The following is a 24,079-nucleotide window of genomic DNA, read 5'->3' on the forward strand; positions in this document are numbered from 1 at the left end:
AATGTTTTGTCCAACACCCAAATCAGCCATAAAGTGTCCGAGCCATACACACTCAACCGTAGCTGTGAAGGTTGCCATGTACTCAACCTCACCACTGGAAGTGGCCACAATAAGTTGCTTCTTGCTCAACTATGATATGCATAAATTGTTGAGCATGAAACAAAACCACCCGTGAACACTTGAGTATCATAACAACCAGCCCAATACGAGTCCGAAAAAGCATGTAAATCTGGTGGCAATGATCCCCCCTTGGGATAAAACAACCCTAGATGTGAGGTGACACTTAAGTAGCGAAAGACTTGCTTGACAATCTACCAATGCTAGGACCTTGGGCTAAACATAAATCTGCTGACCTGTGTGACTGCAAAGTGAATATCTGGCCTTGTGTTGCATACATAAATAAGGCAACCAACAGCAGTTTGGTAAAGAGTGACATCTCCAAACAATTGCCTGACTCCCAATAACCCACATTGTTGTGCTCTTTAAACACACAATAGCTTGTATCATAAAAGTAATTCACATATTTTGTGAATAGTTATTTAAAGTCGTTCTCCCATCATAGGCTTTTGTGCCAAAAGGGAAAGAAATTTATGTAAATATAGATATTTCTATTGTTATGGATAGTCTAGAATTCAATCCATCTATACTAACTCTTTATTGCCTCTATATAGCTTACAAACCAAGAGGGAATTGGGATAAGCAATCTACCACATTGGGTGTTAGGAAGGTTATTCCAATTTTTTTTTCTTATTTAGAGACACACACACACACATGAGAAGAGGTTTTAAAAGGCATTTCGCATTGCGCAGGGGTTAACCTTTGTTGCCCATCTCATCGTTGTCTCTGCCAAAGAGACAAAGTTACACAAACCCCCACCACATTCTTATGTTTCGGTAACGAGAAAACAAGTTTGCATGTGTCGCCTCTACCCTTGCGTTACACAAACCCCATCACATTCTGTTGTTTCAGCGACGAGAAAACAATTTTGCATGTGTCACTTTCTACCCTTTCCCTTTTGTGTGTGAAACACGTCTTAACATTGTAGGAACTATCCCAGAGACCTCAAAGATGTATTAGAGACGTGTTGAACTCAAGACGAGTCCTGCAAGTAAGATATCCGCCGACCAGTGGAGATCATAACTTGAAAGGCTGTTCCTTCGCCATTCGTTTTTCTCATCATTCATTTCCCCGTCCTCTCGCAGGCCCTGGTGTGTTTCTTTTCTGTGAGCTTCATTGTAGGGTTTAAGAGCGATGGCGGAATCCCTCTCTACGTCGTCCCTGCTTCCTGTCAATTGCGCTGCACGAGAACAGACACAGAGCAGCATCGGTAGACTACCATTGCCAGCAAGCTCTCACAGAGGTTCCGGCGGTCGCCGATCTGTGGTTCTGGTAAGCTCGTCGTCCGCCCTTCATCGCTCTTCTTTCTTTAGTGGAAACTCAAGCCGTAGCCTTCATGCTGCCGTTGCCAAGTCCCTTGCATTTCCTTCTGGCAAGGGCAACCGTGCGGTTGTCATTGCCATGTTTGAACGATTTACAGAGAAGGCCATTAAGGTCATAATGCTCGCTCAAGAAGAGGCTCGCCGCCTTGGACATAACTTTGTGGGCACAGAGCAGATTCTGCTGGGCTTGATCGGTGAGGGTACTGGCATTGCAGCTAAAGTTTTGAAATCCATGGGTGTAAATCTCAAAGAAGCACGCATAGAGGTGGAGAAGATCATTGGCCGTGGCAGTGGGTTTGTTGCGGTAGAGATTCCCTTCACTCCAAGAGCCAAGCGAGTGCTTGAGCTTTCTCTTGAAGAGGCACGACAATTGGGCCACAATTACATTGGATCTGAGCATTTGTTGCTTGGGTTGTTAAGAGAGGGTGAAGGTGTGGCAGCCCGGGTGCTGGAAAACCTTGGTGCAGATCCTAGCAACATAAGAACTCAAGTTATTCGTATGGTGGGGGAGAGCACAGAGGCTGTTGGAGCAGGAGTAGGAGGTGGTAGCAGCAATGCAAAAATGCCCACTTTAGAAGAGTTTGGCACAAACTTGACTAAGCTTGCAGAAGATGGAAAGCTTGATCCTGTGGTGGGAAGGCAGCCTCAAATAGAGCGAGTCACTCAGATACTTGGTAGGCGAACTAAGAACAATCCTTGCCTCATTGGAGAGCCTGGTGTTGGCAAGACTGCAATTGCTGAAGGGCTTGCGCAGCGTATATCTGCTGGTGATGTACCTGAGACCATTGAAGGCAAGAAAGTTATAACTCTTGATATGGGGCTACTTGTTGCAGGCACCAAATACAGGGGTGAGTTTGAAGAGAGGCTGAAGAAACTCATGGAAGAGATCAAGCAGGCAGATGATATTATACTCTTTATAGATGAAGTCCACACTTTGATCGGAGCAGGTGCAGCTGAGGGAGCCATTGATGCAGCTAATATATTAAAGCCAGCTTTGGCTAGAGGTGAACTTCAATGCATTGGAGCCACCACTCTTGATGAATACAGAAAACACATTGAAAAGGACCCTGCTTTGGAGAGGCGATTTCAACCCGTGCTGGTCCCCGAACCAACTGTAGATGAAACTATACAGATACTGCAAGGTCTACGGGAGCGTTATGAGATCCACCACAAGCTGCGGTACACAGATGAAGCCCTAGTTGCCGCTGCTCAGCTTTCTTATCAGTATATAAGTGACCGGTTTCTTCCTGATAAGGCCATTGACCTGGTTGATGAGGCAGGTTCGCGCGTCCGACTTCGTCATGCCCAGCTACCTGAAGAAGCAAAGGAGCTTGACAAGGAGCTCAGGCAGATAACAAAAGAGAAGAATGAAGCAGTTCGAGGACAAGATTTTGAGAAGGCAGGAGAGCTTCGAGATCGTGAAATGGAGCTGAAGGCACAGATTTCTGCTCTCACCGAGAAAGGGAAAGAGAAGATGAAGGCAGAGAGTGAGGCAGGTGACGTTGGGCCATTAGTAACTGAAGCAGACATCCAGCAAATAGTGTCAGCCTGGACAGGTATTCCAGTTGAGAAAGTTTCAATCGATGAGTCAAGCCGTCTGCTGAAGATGGAAGAAACTTTACATAAGAGAGTTATAGGCCAAGACGAAGCTGTAAAGGCCATCAGCCGAGCTATTCGCCGAGCACGTGTAGGCTTGAAGAACCCCAATAGGCCCATTGCTAGCTTTATATTCTCAGGTCCCACTGGTGTTGGAAAGTCAGAGCTGGCAAAGGCCTTGGCAGCATATTACTTTGGCTCGCAAGAGGCAATGATTCGGCTCGATATGAGTGAGTTTATGGAGAGGCATACAGTGTCGAAGCTTATAGGGTCACCACCTGGCTATGTTGGCTACAGTGAAGGAGGGCAGTTGACAGAAGCTGTTCGACGGCGTCCCTACACTGTTGTGCTTTTTGATGAGATAGAGAAAGCACATCCAGATGTTTTCAACATGATGCTCCAGATACTAGAGGATGGAAGGCTCACAGACAGCAAAGGCAGGACAGTGGACTTCAAGAATACGCTTCTGATTATGACTTCTAATGTTGGAAGCAGCGTAATTGAGAAGGGTGGTGGGGGTATTGGCTTCCAGCTTGATTATGGCGAGAAAGACAGCAGTTACAACAGGATAAAGACCCTAGTGAATGAGGAACTCAAGCAGTATTTCAGACCGGAGTTCTTGAATCGTCTGGATGAGATTATTGTCTTTAGGCAGCTCACCAAGACAGAGGTGAAAGAGATAGCAGAGATTATGCTTAACGAGGTCTTTGACAGAGTGAAGAAGAAATTGATTGATCTCCAGGTTACGGAGCGATTTAAGGATAGAATTGTGGATGAAGGTTACAGCCCTAGCTATGGTGCTAGACCTTTGAGAAGGGCCATCATGCGTTTGCTGGAGGACAGCCTTGCTGAGAGGATACTTGGCGGTGAGATCAAAGAAGGGGATTCAGCTATTATTGATGTGGACACTGAAGGGAATGTAACAATCTTGAATGGCACAACGGGAACAGCCTCCACTTCATCAGTGGAAGCCCCAGCAGGCATTGCCTGAAGAAGCCCACGTATTGTCAGTTAGAATTTGAGGCCTGCCCAAAAAAGAGGGAGGTGCCTGAGATGATTTGAACTAGCAGGACAAGTCTTTTCCTGCTTTCACTTAAGGCACTTCTTGTATCTTCAGTATGATGTAAACCTGTTCTACATATGTTAACCTTGTAAATTGATATCTATTAGCTTCTGTTTTTTGTAAGGGTGATTGTTTGTATATCAGCCAGAGAGTGTAGCAGTCTTAGCAGTCTCCTAAATGCCTAACCTTGTCAAAGGCTTTTTTGAAGGTCCCAGAGATGGTTAACTAATGAACTGTGATATTTCTTTTCTCTTGTAAGATGAGTTTTTTGTAAGGGCATGAACATACAGTTCTTATGTTCTTGAAAAAGTGAATCTGGCATGGCCCCTAAAGTGTGTGGGCGTGAGGGTTCCATGGTTGGATACATTGGTAGAACGGGAGGAATTTTGGATGAAAATGGTAATGACCCTTTGGCAGGTACTCCCCCACTACAGTGGACACTGATGACTTCAGTGGCAGAGTGCATCGCCCCTAAAGTTTGTGGGCGCAATGGTTCCATGGCTGGATGCATTGGCAGAAAGGTAGGAATTTTGTGATGAAAATACCCTTTGGCAGGTAACCTCCCGCTACATTGGACACTGATGGTATCAATGGCAGAGCTGACTGTTATCCTGTCTTGTGGATGACTGCCTTCCCTCCATTGGTGAGGGGTCATATGTAGGCTTGAAGGGAGAGGCTTCTGTTGAGTCTAATGTACACTTGTGACTATGGCTCCTTTTATGCAAGTAATTGCAGTAAAGAGGTGCTTTTGGACATACTTCTAGTTGCTTTTAATTGCTAACCTTGGAAATTAAGCTCGATTTTGGAGTGTGGAGTCTCTGCTGTGTTCTAGGTTAGCTTTATGAACGTCTAATCAACAAGTATAGTGAGTTTGGCAGGGGCCTGCATTTCCTATTTTTGCCTAGTGCCCACAATGCGAACATGGATTTGCCACAAAAAATATAAAAGCAACGTCGCAACTTGCTGAACTACCCAGCTTTGCCAAGGTCCAAGGAGAAGGAAAGATTATATGAAAACTACATGCTCAACACTCTCCATGCAACAATCAAAATATAAGGACTTCTTTATCTATCTTATCAGATGTCGAGTCGAGATCTTAAGATCTGTAGAATGATGGTTGCTTGTATCACCATGTATCATAAACCTTGGGTCTTAGAAACCCCATGGATGTCATTTTTGGAAGGAACAAAGGATCAATCTATGCTCTCAGCCGATGAAAGAATTTTACACGGATTCTTTGCACGGCTAAGGTTCATGCCTTCATATTTCATGAATACATTTGAAAATTCATTTTATACAGGGATCTTCACATTGAACACCACCCTTTTTGGACCTGAAGTCAACATCTGAGCACGGATTGTGAGTTACCATGCAATGGAACTCCTTTCAATGGACATAATAACGCCCTTTGGGGAGTGTTGGAAGAGTCTAACAAGGATTTCAATTTGCTTCACATGTTGGATGATTCTCTGGAGCCTTTGAGGAGGTTTACTCATGATGAAGAGTTGCACGAGCAACTTGACAAGTAGGTTCTGATGTTGTCAATGTGCTTATGCAGACGGTGTTTCCCAATGTCATAATAATCAATATCTAATTCTCCTAAATGATTTTCTCATGTTAAACTGATCACTTAATATGGGGAAGTGCCAGGGGAGAAAAAGCTAGAATATCGGTTAAGCTAGCAGACCGGCCACAGTAGGGATCCACAGGGGGGGCCATTTGTAAAAGAGCCATGTGCAACAATGGGCTTAAAAGACCTTAAGGTTCAGCCCATTAAGACTACCAAAATGCTAAGGTTCCAAAATTCAAAGGTTGTGTCCAAAGGTCAAACATTAGGGGAATTGGATGCTTTGTGTGTGTCCCAAAAGTCTTTGGCAATCCCTACATACGAGGGGACGAGCCTTGCAAGTAGGGGATGAGAGAGAAACTCACACACACACACACACACACAAGCTCCCTTTACACAAAGGGAATGAGGGACACATGTCAGCTCCCTAGCCCAGATGCCCACAAGGTGTACCCAATTCCTATTGGATGGCCTTGGAGGTGGACCAATGAGAATGAGGCTAGAGTAAATCTAGTTTAATTAATTTAAAAACAGTTAATAAAAGAACCAATAAGAATTAAGCTCTCTAGAAGACCATTGGACAGTCTCCCAAGGGGACCAATGAGTATTCAGCAGCCCAATGGCTTGCCTGATTCCTCTTGGCCAGGAGGCAAAGGGTTCCAATGAGAGTTTAGTTGAATTAAATAATTACCTAAAGCTCTCATAAAAGGGGAAAGGGGGACACATGTCAGAAGGCTATCACTTATGCTGCTTAATTACCATTGGCTAAGCCTGGGGAGGTCCAATAGGATGCTAGCAAGAGCAAATAGCAAGAGGGGTCACCCAAGAGAGAGAGGGGCTGATTTTTCAAAGGCATTATCACTTACACACTCACACTAGCTCATGTGTGAAGTAAAGAAGACTCTCTCTCCTTCTCAAGCTTTAATGGAAAGCTTATCACCTACTCCAAGCTTGTGAGAAGGGAGGCCTACACCAACTCCTCTTGGCTTTGATGCAAATCCAACCAAGAGCCAAGCTTCAATGCACGATCATCTCCTCTACCATGCTAATTACTAAGCTAAGCTATGCTAATATGAGTGATTATGTGAGGAGATGTACATCTTTCTCGTAAGAATACTCCTTCCTCTCAATCTACTCTCATACCCTGCTAGCTCTCACCATCTTCGAAGGTGTGTGAGGTCTTGGGTCTGAGACCGTGAGGGAATTGATGTTGTGTTTGATAAGTGTTTTGCGTAGTGCATGAAGTTTCCATCTTCATTGCACTAGCTAGTATTGAAGGAACACAAGAAATTGTATTGTGAAATGTCTCTCTTGATGGGAGAAACCATAATACAAAGCCTTTTGGCGGGGGAACCGGCTCCATGCAAATCCGGTCCTCAACTGTTGTCAATTGCTCATGCTATCTAACTAGGTGTTATGCTTTTTGTTGCTCTCTCCACCCAAGCACTCTTGTTATTCTCATTAGGAAGTTATTCTAATGAAATGCTCACTATGTTCATGCTATTTTCCGCTACACACAAGTTACTAGACCATTAAATGTTGCACCCAACTACCAGGATTGGAAAGTGCTTATGCAGACGGTGTTTCTTACAACCTCATCTTGATGGTGAATGAAGAGATTGACCATCCAAAGGCTTCTATGGATTGTACACTCTCTTCTAAGGAGTTGGAGAAGCTTGAGCACTACCAATGCTCATGGGATTGGCTGAATGCTAGGATTTGGTCTTTCATCTTTCTCAATTATACTCGGCAGACACATGGACATATTATGACCAATGCTTGAATTTTTTTGAATCTTTCAGATAATGACTACAATAGAATGAGTCCAATGTGTTGGAAATAGGGTTGCAGAAAACACACACAGCTTAGAGAAGGCAAAGGAAGCTCAAGGCACACAACAGAGAGAATATAATTACTTAATGTGCAATGGAAAGATAAGTTAGCCCTGGGCGTTATACAATGCACGGGGGAAGAAACCTCCCCATGCACATATGCATAGGTGACTTCTATCCAAATGCCTCTCTCTCTCTCTCTCTCTCTCTCTCTCTCTCTCTCTCTCTCTCTCTCTCTCTCTCTCTCTCTCTCTGTGAGAGTATCTTTTCGTACCGCTTATCTTTTTTGGTAAGACACTGTATCAGATTCACCATTTTGTAAGTTTTTGGTTTGAAGACATTATTATATCAGTTTCTCTCTCTCTCTCTCTCTCTCTCTCTCTCTCTCTCTCTCTCTCTCTCTCCGCAAGAATATGGATTTTCTTAGGGTGAAACCTCCCTAGGGAGGGTGTCGAAAGCCTTTTAACTTTAAAGTTGGTTGGTAGTAGCAGTTTGTCGCTTTGATTATTAGATGTCACTAGATTGGAATAATGTTCATGGATGTTGAATAAATGCGAAGACGACTTTAATAATCCAAAATCAATTGTCTTTCATCGAAGTTACATATTCTATTTCGCTCTTTTCAATCACATCTTTACTTCAAGACTTGGTTTATGTGCGAAGAATACTCCCTTGTGAATTAAGTCTTGAGTTCAAGACTGACTAAACATTTTTTGGAGCGATCTGTGAGCTTGAAATTATTTTTTCCATGGGTTGATTAGTTGATTGATTCGTCACTTATACCACACATAAAAATTGGCAATTCTTGACATGATCGAGAGCGTCATATGACCACGAGATTGGGCCTAGTAGTAGGCCTACATATGTAAGCATTTAAGCCCCAGCAGTGCGGCAAATGCCCGACTAGTCCCAGGTGGGTCTTCATTATAATTTAAGATGAATAATTCAAATTCTTCTTCAAGTATTAACATTGCATACATAAAAGAGGGCGTAAGGAATTAGGAAAAGTGAAACTGGCTGAAAACGGAAGGCATCTTTCAAGAAACCAGTGTGTTTTTGTTTGGAAATTAGGAAAGGATTGTTTGGATTAAGGCTGGTTAACTTAGGAAAGAATGATTGGTCATCCTTAAGACAACTTGTCTCAAGACACCTCTAATTCCTTGGAATTGTAAAGGAATCACAAACATATTGAGACCAGAAGTTACATTCTGGCTTGTGGGTATACAGAGTGGCCTATAAGACATCCATTGGAATGACATCCTACAATATGGTGTTTCATCTTAGGCATCAAAAGGAGTTCTTTGACAAGCATGTGTTGTCAAAAGAATTTAAAATAAGGGACTATGTCTTGATGTATTCCCTGAAAGAATATGCTAAGAAACTCAAAAAATGAGGGATGGGACCCTTTGCGATCAAAATTTGTCACCAAGTGGTGCCGTCAAAAGGAGGTTGAGTTTCTTTAGAATCTCTTTGAAGTCCTACATGGAAATTGTTGGTGTTGTTGGTAGTGACGATGAGAGCAATGGCTGATTTTGATGCAAGATTTTGTATTACGAGCCGTTGATCTTTGATCCTGTATTGTGCTTGTTGTGCGGTGCACTTATCAAGATAATGCTTTAGGTTGTCCTTGTTTCTGTATCCCATAATGAATTTGGATGGATGTTCACTTGCCATGTGTAACAAGCTCATTTGGCTTCAATATTACGAATAGGAGTGGTGTCCCTTTGTTGACCAATACAAGAGCATCTTTCTTGAATTGTGTAAAAGTCTGAAAGGGCATTAGGAAGAGAATGGTGTCTGGGAGGGCCTCTTTATTTGGCAATTTAAGGAGTTTTTTTGGAGCAAGTAAGGAGGAGAATTTCTCTATGTAAGCTTTTGCAAGGACAAGTCCCCCCCCCCCCCCCCCCCCCGATGTCGATTCCTCGCTCCACCTCCTTTCTTTTGCTCGTGTACTTTGTCTGTGTTTCCAGTGTGAGTGTGATTGAGTGCTACCCCAAACCAAGTTCCGTGTATGCAAAGTGTGTGTGTGAGAGAGAGTGAGGTTTATGTGTGTTAGCGGTATGGAATACAGGTGTTGGGTGCGTGATAAATGTTGGAGCTTCATGTTGTATCGTAAGTACTAGCTAAATATAAAAATCATGGTCTAAAGTGTTAAATGAATGCCAAAGATGTTTGTCCACTCTCATCCTCATGTTTTGGAAGCATATCAAAATTCTAAAAATTGAAACTTGTTTCTTGACGTTTGTCCTTTGATTAAACTACTGTAATATTCTATACATGAGATCCACCCTTTGGCATGCTAAGGGTTTCTGTCTGACTGATAGTTTGTGGTATTTATGCATGAGGTTCTCCCTTTGATAGCTACTCAATGCATTATTTGAGCAATTGAATAAGGTTTGTCCTTTAAACAATGTGGCAATTATTTATTTCATATTGTTGGCTTGCTCTTACTTGTTTTTGCTGAGGGCCCCACTGTCAAAGGCCTCTTTTAGTTTTGTCAGTAATTTTTGTTATATTGATCCACTTTCCTTTATGATGCTCTCTTTTCAAGATATTACAGTGAGCAGTGGAAAACTCGTGCCCACTACTTCAATTGATTTGCACTCTTTGTTGTGTGCCTTGAGCTTTCTTTGTCTTCTCCAAGTTGCGTGTGTTTTCTAGCAACCCTATTTCCAACGGTTGGTATCGGAGTAGGTTGTGTCCTCTTGGGCTTAGTCTCCAGCATTGCCATTGCACGCCTGCTCACTTTCTCAGATTTTTGTGAGCTTTGGTGAGCATCAACAGGTCAAAAAATACTTCGAGTGAGCTCTAAAGCACGGTCTGCTCAGATTTTCCACTCGAGCTCATTTCAGCCTCCATTTCCACTACAACTAGTACTGCACGAGCAATTTTATCATTTTGTGCAAAATTTTTGTCGGTGTCGTTTTCTGCATAATAAGTCCCTTATAGTCTTCTTTGAGATGTTCTATATAGCACGCGTTAGTCCCACTTCATTTCTCCTCTTTTCGGGCAGTTTTCACATCAGGTGCAGGCATTCAGCATGGCTGACAACAACAGAAATGTGTTCCAGATGTTTGTTGTTGAGGATAAGTTGGATGGGGACAATTACCCAATGTGGTCCTACATGATGCAACATGTACTTGTATTAAAGGGCATTTGGAACGTTGCGCATGACATTGATGCCTGGTTCTAAGGATGCAGGCAATGTTGAGGATGTTGCAGGTTTTGGTGGCAAGATTGCTGCTGCTAGAGCTGTTTTGCCTAAGGCTGAGCAGGCTCGTTGGGATGTAAGAGATGTGCAGGCTCATGCATTGATTGTGTTATCTATGAAGTGTACTATTACTCCTCACATTCATTTAGCTAATCTGCAAAACCGGTTTGGGATATTCACGCTGGTCTTTATGCAAGTTGCAATGAGGCTAAAATTGCATTGTTGCCTAAAGAACTGGAGTCGAAGATTATGCATGAGGAAGATGATATGGACACTTTTCTTGCTAGTGTCAAGGATATCAATGAGCAACTTATTTCTACAGGTGAAGTCATTTCAGAGAGTTCCCTTGTGCAGACTGTTCTTGATGCCTGACCAGATTCTTACCAGACTTTTGCTAGTACTTGGAGACTTATGACCCAAGGAAATATTGAAGTTGTCAAGTTTGATGCATTATGTACATTGTTGTTGCAAGACTCACTTTCTTAAAAAGACAGGGCTAAACAATATGCAATTGAATATGCCTTTATTGTTTCTCAAAGAAAAAGTGGTAACAGCAATGTAGCCACTTCTCATGGTTCTTCTGTGAGTGGAAAGACACCTTTTCCAAATGCTTCTGCTGAAAACACTTAATCTGGAAATTCTGGTGAAAAGGGCAAAAAGAAGATGCACTGCCATTATTGTAAGGCTAATGATCACTTGATCAAGCAATGTTCAAAATTGAAGACAAAAGAGGCTAAGAAGAAAGAGGTTGGTTCCACTACAAGTGCAACAATTGTTGAATCTTCTGTGAAAGGAGATTGTGATGTTCATGTAGATAATGTCCATGATGGATGGAAGTTACTACACCCATGTGTGGTACTTTGACAGTGGTGCTACAAAGCACATTACCTCTCATTGTGACTTGTTTACCTGTCTCGAGGATGTCCCTCTTGGGAATTCAGTCACGTGTGCCAATAATGCCTCTTATCCGATTAAGGGATTTTGAAAGATTGTGATGACTACTACAAATGGCAGTTCTTTTGCACTTGTTGATGCATTGTATGTACCTAGGATCAAAAAGAATTTTTTGTCTATATCTGCACTTGTTAGATTTGGTATTTTTGTCAAACTTGTGGATGACAGGTTTTTGGTTATAAAATTGTTGGATCTTGCATTTTATGTCGTGAGCTATACAAGCTTACTTTGTATGACCAGTGAGGGAAAAATTTTGCAGTTGCAGTTGTGGATTCTAAGGTTGTTTTACATGCAAAACTTTGGCATGCATGTTTTGGGCATATGAATTTTTCCAGTTTGCTACGTGTGAAAAAATCTGATATGGTTGCTTCTTTGCCACCTCTTGAAGCACCTGTGTAGCACGTTTATGAAAGCTATATTTTGGGTAAGATGGAGCATTCAAAGTTTCCAAAGGATGGTTCAGTTAGGGCTACATGACCCTGATAGCCCTTTGCATAAGAGGATAACCACTCTTTATGTAGTGTAACATGGAAACTTGCACCAAAATTTATAATCCAATTATGTGCATTATTGTCATTTTGTGTAACAAGAGCATTTGTAGTGAAATCCAGTGTAAAAACTAAGATGTTTGAGGTATGAGTCGTCTTTAAAAAATCATGAGTCTTAGGAGACTCAACAACATTGATTTCGTCAAGCATTGCCTTGCTCTTTGCATCAATGTTAGACTTGTTAGTGTTTTGAGACTTGTCTTTTTGTGTAGCACGACAATCCTTTTTCATGTGCCTTTTCTTATGGAAATAGTAGCACTCAACAGTGCGCATGGAACCACAGGATTTACATTCTAGGAGAGTCAACAACATTAATTTCTTCAAGCATTGCCTTGCCCTTTGCATCAATGTTAGACTTGTTAGTCTTTTGAGACTTGTCTCTTTGTGTAGCACGACAATCCTTTTTCACATGCCCTTTCTTATGGCAATAGTAGCACTCGACAGTGTGCATGGAACCACAAGATTTACTACAAGAATTCTTGCGATCCTTAAACTTGGCATGATCATAAGTGAGACCTCTCTCTTTGTGAGATTGTGCAACATAATCATTACCACTCTTGGTAGATTAAATAAATTTCTTATGAATCTCCTCAATGAGCAAAATACCGAGTACATCATTTTAGAACAACTTGCCTTTAGGTGTAGTGTCCAGAAGCGGTGCTACCTTCTTTCATATGAAGCTCAAACACCTTCATAGTTATCCCATAAGGACTTAAAAGTAGCTATACCAACAATGGTGAAATACACCGACTTTACAAAATGTAAACAAATAGTGGATCTAAGTTTAGCATCAATTGATTTCCACTGGGCATATGTGTAAAACATACAGCAATCATAGTACTCTATGCATCCCACAAAAGTGTGAATTTGCTGCAAACTTCAAAAACTACAAGCAGATGGAAAACCCGTGTGTAAAGGCACTTGTAGAAAGCAATTTGCAAGCCAATTTGTGGCTGCAAGAACCTATAGATATTTTCAAAAATTTGATGTCACCAATGAGTCTGAAGCATATCAAAACCAGCATCCAAGGCTAACATTCATGCTACATCCTATCATTTTGAGCCCAAACTGTTAGATTATCACCATTGATTTATGAATACACATCCCGTTTGGTCCAAACCTTATAATTTATTCTATTCATTTGTAAATTGGTAAATGGGACCATGAGCATTCAAGTTGCAAGTGCCTATTACTCAAATCTAATCTCCAACCCTGCATTACAATGAGTTTGAGTCAAAGCCTTCATTTCTAAACCTTAGCTAAGGTATAAAAGCCAAATTTTGTAAAAATGACGTTTTGGATAAATGAAAGTAAGTGTACAGTTGTTGTTGTCATTGTGTCTTCCCTCTTTCGTTTTTTGCTATGCTCTTCCTCATATGGTGTAGCATTGCAATTCTAAGCATGGCTACATGTTTGTTGGTAAAAGCACTTTCATAGGATATAAGTTTCTCACAGTATTGTGTAACTTTAAGTATTGATATATGCATTCTAGTTTTGCTTGTATTGCATGGATAGCACATCCAACTCATCTTTTTAGCATAGAAGTAGATAGAGCTCGCTTAGAGGATGCTATAGAGTGTTTTGAATGTCTAAACTAACATGCTAAAAATAGACCCAAAAAAAACACATAATTTTGCCAAGGTATTTAAATGGGGATTTCACATCATAGAGATGCCTATTATGTTATGGCCTATTCACGAAGTAGCATTTGAAGGTGTTATAGCTATCACAACTCGAGGCTTACACGAATGTAAACTATCTTTTGGTGTTAGACAAATACTTGAGATTAGCACCACGGATTAGCGAGATATATTGGGTTTTTTGAGAGGTTAGCTACCTCTTGTAGCCTTCATGCACTAGTCCAGTCAGCTACGTCCCACACTCTGTGGTTCTCTCTTTGCTACCATAGATATAGTGAGACTTGGTAGCTTGCCCCCATTTTGGCACTGCTATAGGAAATGAGGCAACTTAGACTAGAGAAAACACACCTCAATCATGAGTAAAATCCATTATTTTCTCTAGACCTCATAGAGTAATCATCGTTCAATTTCGCACGTTCAGAAAGCAACTTACTGACTATGTAAGGTACTTGGGAGTAGGGAGACTTGTTAGGGACCTTGAGAGCTATAGGCTAGTTAGGAGAAGCATGATGGGTCCTTGAGACTTTAGTAAGAATAACGCCAAGTTAGGATGGTAGATTTCAGATAAATTGTTGTTTCTTTATCGTCGTGGTATTTTTCATCTACAATAGGAGTAGGGTAAGTAGTGTGGCATCTATGCTCAAAAAAGTTAATGTGGATCAAAATTTGCCCAGGTTGAAAATAAGTATGCCTATTTTTAGCAGCTGAGAACTCTCATACTGAACTTTCACAAATAAGTTCACCAATACACTCCAAATAGCACTAGGACTATGTGCATGTACTAAAATTTCAAAATTCACACACACAACAACAACCTATAAAATAGCGCATCTATTTTGTAGCTCATATATCTAAGACCCAACCTTCAATTTTGGCCATTGGGAGTCATTTGTATCCGTGGATACTAGGATAGATCTAAAACTTATAAAAAATTGATAAAATCTATAAAACAATGATAACTTGAGTTTCTCGTGACCAAAAGTTAAATTCTTTCTCTAGTGCAATCCAATTGTATATAACAACCTTGGGTAACATCAAAAAGCAAAAAATTCCATTATTTGAAAGAACTAGCATCTATTTTGCATTTTCACCAGGGAAGGATTCTTTTTATTTTTTAATTAACTTAAGCTTTGTACATGACATTCGGAATCTATTGATCAAATTTGGAGCTACAGATTGAGTGAAATTGGTAAAATAACATGAAAGCTCTTAAATTTGCAAAACCATAGGAAAAAACCCAATCTAAAAAATCAAACCCGTGAAATTTGATAGAGGACTATATCTTTTCTAAGATTATCTAAAGAAACCAAAAAACAAGCAAAAAACCCTTAGATACACCTAGGCCAAATAGGTGAGCATATTATAAGTTGGAGCAAAACAGAAGAAATTTCACAATTCTAGCTCCTATCAAAGAAGTTTTGTTATTTTTGAAGTAAAAGTACTTGTTGAACCTTTGTGGAATCACATACTGCTTTGAGTGCTAATTTGCAAGAGTCGGAGAAATTGGCAAGCAAAAGTACCTATTGAATTTTTATTATTTTTGAAGTAAAAGTACCTATTGAACCTTGGTAGAATCACATATTGCTTTGAGTGCTAATTTGTAAGAGTCAGAGAATTGGCAAGCAATCAGTCGGTGATTACTCTCGAGAAAGATTTTTCAACCAAGGGGAGTCCGTTGTCAAAGGTTTGCTGCTAACTGGATAGTCATTGACAATCTTTGTAAAGTTAAGATTTGGCAAAGTGTTAGGAAATCTCGGCATGTTTGGTAAAAACTTCAGTAGAACATCAATAGAAGAAACTATGCACCAGGGAGATAGATTGCTGTTACCATATACATGTGGTAGTGATGTGTGTGAACACACTAGGACCACCGGGGCATTTTTTCCCTCTTTAGGAGGTTTTTTCCCCCGAGCATTGTATATACGCCCATCACTCTAGGGCTATCTATCTTTCCATTGCACACTAAGTAACACACTCTCTATTGTGTGCCTTGAGCTTCCTTCGTCTTCTCCAAGCTGTGTGTGTTTCTCTGCAACCCTAATTCCAACAATTGGTATAAGAGCAGGTCACGTCCTCCTGTGCTTAGTCGCCAGCTGCTCCAGCACACGCTTGCTCACTTTCTCTGATTTCAGTGAGCTTTGGCGAGCGTTCGCAGGTCGACAGAAATTTTGGGTGGGCTCGAAGAGCTGGCTCTGCTCAGAATTTTGATTTGGGCTCATTTCGGCCTCCGTTTCCACTACAGGCAGTACTGCACAGGCTATTTCGTCATTTTGTGCAGAATTTCTGTCAGTGCCGTTTTCTGCATAACAGGTGCCTTATAGTCTTCTACGGTTTGTGCTATATAGCACAGGTTGTTCCCGCTCCATTTCTCCTATTTTCGAGCAGTTTTCACATCAAGTGCAGCATTTACCATGGCTGACAATAACAACACAGATGTGTTCAAGATGTTTGCTGTTGAGGACAGGTTGGATGGGGACAACTACCCTATGTGGGCTTATATGATGCAACATGTTCTTGTGTCAAAGGGTGTCTGGAACATTGTGCAGGGCATTGATGTACGTCCTGGTTCTGAGGATGTAGGCGATGTTGAGGATGTTGCAGGTCTTGCTGCAAGGATTGCAGTTGTTAGAGTTGTTTTGCCTACAGCAGAACAAGCTCGTTAGGATGTTAAGGATGCGCAGGCTCATGCATTGATTGCGTTGTCTGTGAAGCGCACCATTGTTCCTCACATCCGTTCAGCAAAATCTGCAAAACAGGCTTGGGATATTCTAGTAGGTCTTTATGCAAGCCGCAATGAGGCTAAAATTGCTTTGCTGCGTAAAGAGCTGGAGTCGAAGATTATGCATGAGGAAGATGATATGGACACTTTCCTTGCTAGTGTCAAGGATATCAATGAGCAGCTTATTTCTGCAGGTGAAGTCATTTCAGACAGTTCCCTTGTGCAGACTGTTCTTGATGCCTTACCAGATTCCTACCAGACTTTTGGTAGTACTTGGAGACTGATGACCCAAGGAAATCCTGGATTTGTCAAGTTTGATGTATTATGCACATTGCTGTTGCAAGAGTCACTTTCTAGAAAAAACAGGACTAGGCAGCGTGCAGTTGAACAGGCTTTTATTGCTTCTCAAAGAAAGGGTGGTAACAGTAATGCAGCCACTTCTTATGGTTCTGCTGCGAGTGGCAAAAATTCTGTTCCTAATGCTTCTGCTGCTGGCAGTACTTCGTCTGGCAGTTCTAGTAATAAGGGCAAAAAGAAGATGCGTTGCCATTATTGTAAAGCCAATGATCACTTGATCAAATCGTGTCCTAAGTTGAAGGCCAAAGAGGCTAAGAAGAAAGAGGGTGGTTCCACTGCAAATGCTGGTTCCACTACAAATGCAGCCATTGTTGAGTCTTCTGTGAAAGGAGACTGTGTTGCTGATGTTGATGCAGAATGGGCTTTTAGCGCAGAGTGCACTTACAATCCTATTGTCCATGATGCATGCTTGTCAGTTGTTGTAGATTCACATGTGTGGTATTTTAACAGTGGTGCTACAAAGCACATTACCTCACATCGTGAATTGTTTACCTCTCTTGAGTCTGTCCCTCATGGGAATTCATTCACTTGTGCCAACAACGTCTCTTATCCATTTCAGGGAGTTGGAAAGATTGTGCTCACTGCTGCTAATGGCAGTTCCTTCACACTTGTTGATGCACTTTATGTACCTGGGATCAAGAAGAATCTCTTGTCTGTATCCACACTTGCTAGACTTGGACTTGTAGTCAAATTTGTGGATGACAGATGTACAGTTCATGATCTCAGTTTTGGTGATGAAATTTTTGCATCTGGGCTTTTGTGCCGTGGGCTGTATAAGCTCACTTTGTATGACAAGTGTGGACAAAATTTTGCAAATGCTGTTGCAGATTCAAGGGCTATTTCAGATACAAAACTTTGGCATGCATGTTTTGGTCATCTAAATTTTTCCAGTTTGCTATGTTTGTAGAAATCTGATATGGTTGCTTCTTTGCCACCTCTTGAAGCACCTGTCAAACATGTTTGTGAAGGCTGTATTTTGGGTAAGATGCAGCGTTCTAAGTTTCCAAAGGATGGTTCAGTTCGGGCCACATGCAGGTTGCAGCTTATGCATAGTGATGTTTGTGGGCCCATGCAAACTCCGTCCTTGGGCAATTACCTGTACTTCATGACTTTCATTGATGATTACTCCGGGCATGCATGGGTATTTCCGCTTAAAGCGAAGTCCGAAGTTTTTATGTGCTTCAAACAATTTTTGGCTATGGCTGAAAATGTCTCGAAATGTACTATGGGCACCCTCCATTCCGATCGAAGGGGGGAGTATATGTCTCATGAATTTAATGCATTTCTGGCTAGTCGTGGGATAAAACACCAATGTACAGTGCCTTATACACCTCAGCAAAATGGTGTTGCTAAGAGGAAAAACAGGTCACTAACGGAAATGGCACGATGTATGGTCAAAAGTCAAGCTTTGCCGCATTCTTTTTGGCTTGAGGCCATTATGTGTGCCACTTATGTACTTAACAGGTGTCCTACGAAATCTTTGCAGTCTATTACTCCATATGAAGCATGGCATGATAGAAAACCTTCTATTGAGCACATGTGTGTTTTTGGCTGTTTGGCATATGCTTTGGTGCCACAAGTGCGGCGTAGAAAATTGGATGATAAGGCTGTCAAATGTATTTTTGTTGGTTATAGTGCTGAAAGCAAAGGTTACAGGTTGTATCATCCACAAACAAAACGTATTCTGGTTTCTCGGGATGTAGTGTTTGTGGAAGATTCTGTTCAGCCCTTGCTATCATGTACGAGAGACAGTAATGTAAGCTCACAAGACATTTATGACACTTTGTTGCCTCTTTTTAGTGGTGGAAATACGAATGTAAGTTCCAATGAGGCAAATGTATAGCCTATGGGGGTTTCTGAAAATGTTTTAGAATAGCCTATTACTGATGCAGATGTACATGATGTACTTGATGAGGAAAGGGCTGAAAATGAGAAGGCTAGAGGTATGCCAAAATGGTTGGTGCACACTTTGTGTGACAGTAAACTGGATGCACCTTTGTCTAGTCGTACCGTTTAGGCTCTCGCCATGCATCTTATGCATCAGATTGTTATGCTTTGGCTGTGTCTAGCTTACATGATGTTGAGGAGCCTCTGTCTTTTGATGAAGCACAGAATTCAGAAAATTGGATGGCTGCCATGCAATCAGAATATGATGCACTTATAGAAAATGACACATGGACTTTATGTGATTTGCCTCCTGGCAAAAAGGCCATTGGTACAAAGTGGGTTTACAAGTTGAAACGCAAGCCGGATGGTGAGATCGATCGCCATAAGGCTCGACTTGTTGCAAAGGGTTATGCACAGCAAAAAGGCATAGATTATGAAGAGACTTTTTCTCCCACTTGTCGTATGACTACTGTGCGTTTTCTATGTGCATTGGCAGCTCATTTTGGTTGGGATGTACATCAATCAGACATTGTTACTGCTTTCTTGAATGGTGACATATTTGAGGAAGTTTATGTAACGCAGCCTCGCGGTTTTGTCATAAAAGGACAAGAGGACAAAGTGTGCAGATGTAAGAAGGCTTTGTATGGGTTGAAGCAATCTCCTCGTGCTTAGTATGAGAAAGCTGACACTCATTTGGTTAAACGAGGCTTTCGTAACAGTCCAACAAAAAGCACATTGTATGTAAAGCGTGAGGGTGATGTACTTCTCATTGTGGTTCTTTATGTTGATGATTTGCTAATCACTGGATCAAATGAGAGACATATTGCTGAATTTAAGGCTGATTTGAATGCTACTTTCAAGATGAAAGATTTGGGGCTGTTGCATCATTATTTGGGTATACAGTTTAAGCAATGTGATGGTGGTATTGCCTTGTGTGAGAAAAGTTACATAGAGACATTGCTATGTAAGTTTGGACTTGAGGATTGCAAACCTATTGCCACTCCCATGGAAACAGGTTTGAAGTTGAGTCTACATGATGCTGGTGATCTTGCTGATGTCACTCTTTACCAAACTGTTGTTGGCTGCCTCATTTATGTATGCAACACGAGGCCGGATATTCAGTTTGTAGTCTCACAGGTCAGCAGATTTATGCATAGCCCAGGGTCTAAGCATTGGCAGGCTGTCAAGAGGATTTTCTTCTACCTTAGTGGCACTTTACATCTTGGCTTGTTTTATCCCAAGGGGGGATCACTGCCGCCAGACTTACATGCTTTTCGGACTCATATTGGGCTGGTTGTTTTGACACGCGAGTGTCCACAAGTGGTTTTTGTTTCATGATTGGCAATTCATGTATATCATGGTTGAGCAAGAAGCAACCTACTGTGGCCACTTCGAGTTGTGAGGCTGAGTACAGGGCAGTCTTCACAGCTACGGTTGAGTGTGTATGGCTCAAACGCCTTATGGCTGATTTGGGTGTTGGACAGGACACTGCCAACACTATCTACACTAACAGTCAGAGCGCATTGGCAGTTGCGAGGAACCCAGTTTTTCATGCTCGCACAAAGCACATTGAGGTGCATTACCACTATGTCAGGGATAGGCTCTCAGTAGGAGAGATCAGCTTGGCTTATGTGCCAACACAGGACAACCTTGCAGATCTTTTCACAAAGGCATTGTCTCGTGAGAAGCTTGAAGCTTTCCGCAAAGCTTTGGGCTTACTCCCCTTTGTGGAGTGATCCTGTCCTCAAGGCATGGCACTTCCCTTTACTCATGTGCCAGCTCCCGTTCACCGCAACACTCCAGGGGGGATTTGTTACCATATACATGTGGTAGTGATGTGTGTGAACACACTAGGACCGCCGGGGCATTTTTTCCCTCTTTAGGAGGTTTTTTCCCCCGAGCATTGTATATACGCCCATCACTCTAGGGCTATCTATCTTTCCATTGCACACTAAGTAACACACTCTCTATTGTGTGCCTTGAGCTTCCTTCGTCTTCTCCAAGCTGTGTTTTGATACCAAATTAGAAATGTCTTTGATTTCTTTGGGAAGGGGATTAGGGGTCGAACCCACCCTAGGGTATCGTTATATCTTGACTTTTTTGAAGCTAACATGGTCATGGAGCATATACTACCTAATGCAAAAGATAAACTTTGTGTAAGGATAAATGATCATGAGATAGAGTTTGAACAGAAAATTTGAACCGATAAACAGGAAGGACCCTCATGGATTCCAAGGTAACAATGTGTGTGATAGTAGAAGACCTAAACACTATGGACAACTGGGGAAATAAATATGAAATTAAGGCTCCTAGTAATGATATTATGGAAGGACCACCTTCCATGAAATCTAAAGACAGGCATGGCTTCATCATCCTTTTCAAAGATAAATATGAAATTAAAGCTCCTAGTAATGATATTATGGAAGGACCACCTTCCATGAAATCTAAAGACAGGCATGGCTTCATCATCCTTTCTAAAGATATATATGATCTTTTTATCCATGAGGGTTGAAGGTCTTGTGTTTTTCATCCATCATTTCATTAGAGTCCACATTTTTCCAGTAGTAGACTCTCATGTAAGGAGATATAGATACCACATTGTATCAAGGATACTTAGTGAAGCAATACAAGCCTTGAGCAGGAAGAGTGGATGCTCCACAACCTTACATTGACAGTATGTACAATGAGAGAGGTTCCACCATAAGCCAAACACATGTCAAAGAATTCATGCAATACCTAACATGAATACAAATGGTGACATCAAAACCAGATGCGAGTTCCACGAGTCACATTGACAAACTTCCATGTTTGATCGTGCACCAATTGCACTAATAATAACAAGAAGAATAGGACCAGTATATCAAAGGCAAGTAAGGCCTGTGTACTTTCCAAAATGGACGAAGAATTACAATAGAAACAAAGAATTTCACAATCACCTAGCTTCATTTAACAGTTTCTCAAAGCTTAGAAAGTCCATGACTACCATCTGCAGTATGAGGGATCCAGATTAACACTTGAAGTGAAAGCATTAACCTAGTTCCAAAACATAGAGAATGGAACAATCACTGACCTACCCATGTTAGCTAGTAGATTAGTGGTAGCATTCTCTAAACAAGGTCAAACATAATACAATTGTTCAAATTAACACCTTGAGAAATTGTACGAGATTGTACGAGCATATATTGAACAAAATGTTGCACAATGTCCTAAGAGAGAATGGCCTAGGTAATAAAGATTAGAATCATTGTTTTTGGAGCGATTGATCAACAAAAAGCTACATGCTAGCCTATATAGTGTGAAGCATGCGACATTGGATGCTTGCATACATGATGCGATAGATTTAGGGAGAAATTGCAAGATCTACTCAAATCAAGAGGAGAAATATGAAATAAGGACTGAGTCGACATCATCCACCTTACCCACACAACTTAGAATTATTGTTACAACCGCTCCCATTGATAGTTCAAGTTTGGAATAAGTCCTTAAATTGTTATGCAAAGTCTAGCACAATTACAAAACAGAATCCTATGAAAGCACAAGGGCAAGGGAAACTCCTTGTTTCATCGCAACCCATGGCCCCTAGACATAACAACAAATGATGTGATATAGAGGAAAAATGGACTAATCATGAGACACATGAGTGTTATTATAGATGAAAGTTTGATGGGAACGTGCAATACATGTCTAGGAGACAACAAGGACAACATGTCTACAAGTATCCACCAAATCAGACACAAGGGTATAGACCCACCAAAGGAATGGAGAGAACTCAATAAGTATTGGGTCAACAACCTCCACTACCAGGCGGCAATGCTATTCCAGTCAAAATGATGCAATCAAAAGAATTGAGAGAAGAGTATGTACTAGTGCCTATGACTCCTTATGAAGAAGTTACTTCTTCAAGAGCAATACAACAAGGAACCCTCCAGTTTATTTTATTGCAAACCAAGGGGCAAGACCACCGATGATGAGAGCTCCTCCACCATAGCAAAGGAGTGGGAGATGCAATATATGCAAAGCACTTGACCATTGGAAAAACAAATGGCCACATGATCGAGAAGGATTAGTGCCACCACCAGTCTACTGCTTGGAATGTAGCAAAAAGGGAGGACATTTCCTTGAGGACTCTCCAAAAAATCCTAGTAACAAGAGAAATATTCCCATGAATTTTGTAGAAATTATTCCATCAAGTTCATTGGAAAGTGACCACACACTCCAAGTTCACACCACTACGTTGTGTCCCTTATGAATGGGCCCGATAAGGAGGCGTGCAGGTTAAGAATCTCCTTGTGGAAATTCAAGAACGCCTCATGACTTGGATTTCCAAATGATGAGTAGATGTTATCCTTATTAGAGTATGGTTACATAATTTAAGGTCCTTTAGCTAGGAGCTATAAACATAATTCCTTCAGTCCTTTGCAAATGGAAGACTACTACTGGGAGAACAAGATGTACCTTAGTCTCCATTGATCTTCTCTATGAAACTTTCAAAGTTGTACGGCAACAATGAAATAAAACAAGTCTTTCTGTGTTGATTATTGCTTCATGCTTTGTCAATATTTATTTAATGTACAATCTATTTATTAATGAAGGAACTTCCTCAACCCAACATTCTTATTGTTTTTCTATAGCTACTCACAAACACACTAAGAATCATCTCTCTGAGCACGCAACACATCCATTCTAGCAATTGTTACATATTTACAAATATTTTTTCTTGTAAGATTTGCCTCTAGGGTTACCACCAGAACACTCAATGAAACATGACATTGATCTAGTACCTGGTAGCGAACCTATGAAAAAGCCCCCTTATAGACTATGTCAAATGGAAGCCATGGATGTAGAGCAACGTTATATGGCCAAATAGTTAAGCCATGGTTTCATTTGACCAAGTTCTTTGCCATGGGTGGCACCAATTTTAGTGGTTAAGAAAAGGATGGCACTTTGTGCATGTGTAAAGACTATCGTGCCCTGAATGAAGTGATTGTTAAGTACAAGTATCCTCTCCCAAGAGCTATGAGTTATTTGATCAGCTTAAGGAAGCTAGGTGTTTCTCTAAGATAGATTTACACTCTGTCTATCATAAAGTATGCATATGGTTGGCAGACATTCCAAAGATTGCCTTTCGTACAAGATTTGGTCCTTATGAGTTTTTAGTTGTGCCTTTTGGTTTACCTAACGATCTTGCCACCTTCATGACTACAATGACTGAAATGGTAAGACCATATTCACAGAAATTTGTCATTGTTTTCTTGGATGACATGTC

The 24,079-nt window shown here is 41.2% G+C and overlaps 1 pseudogene; it reads left to right on the forward strand.

Moving 5' to 3' along the window:
- The first annotated feature begins 1,133 nt into the window (after positions 1–1,133).
- On the forward strand, positions 1,134–4,209 carry LOC147449404 (ATP-dependent Clp protease ATP-binding subunit ClpA homolog, chloroplastic pseudogene; annotated as a pseudogene).
- Positions 4,210–24,079: the final 19,870 nt, after the last annotated feature.

The sequence above is a fragment of the Adiantum capillus-veneris genome, chromosome 10 (genome assembly GCF_014529385.1).
Source record: "Adiantum capillus-veneris isolate H3 chromosome 10, ASM1452938v2, whole genome shotgun sequence".
Taxonomy (NCBI): Eukaryota; Viridiplantae; Streptophyta; class Polypodiopsida; order Polypodiales; family Pteridaceae; genus Adiantum; species Adiantum capillus-veneris.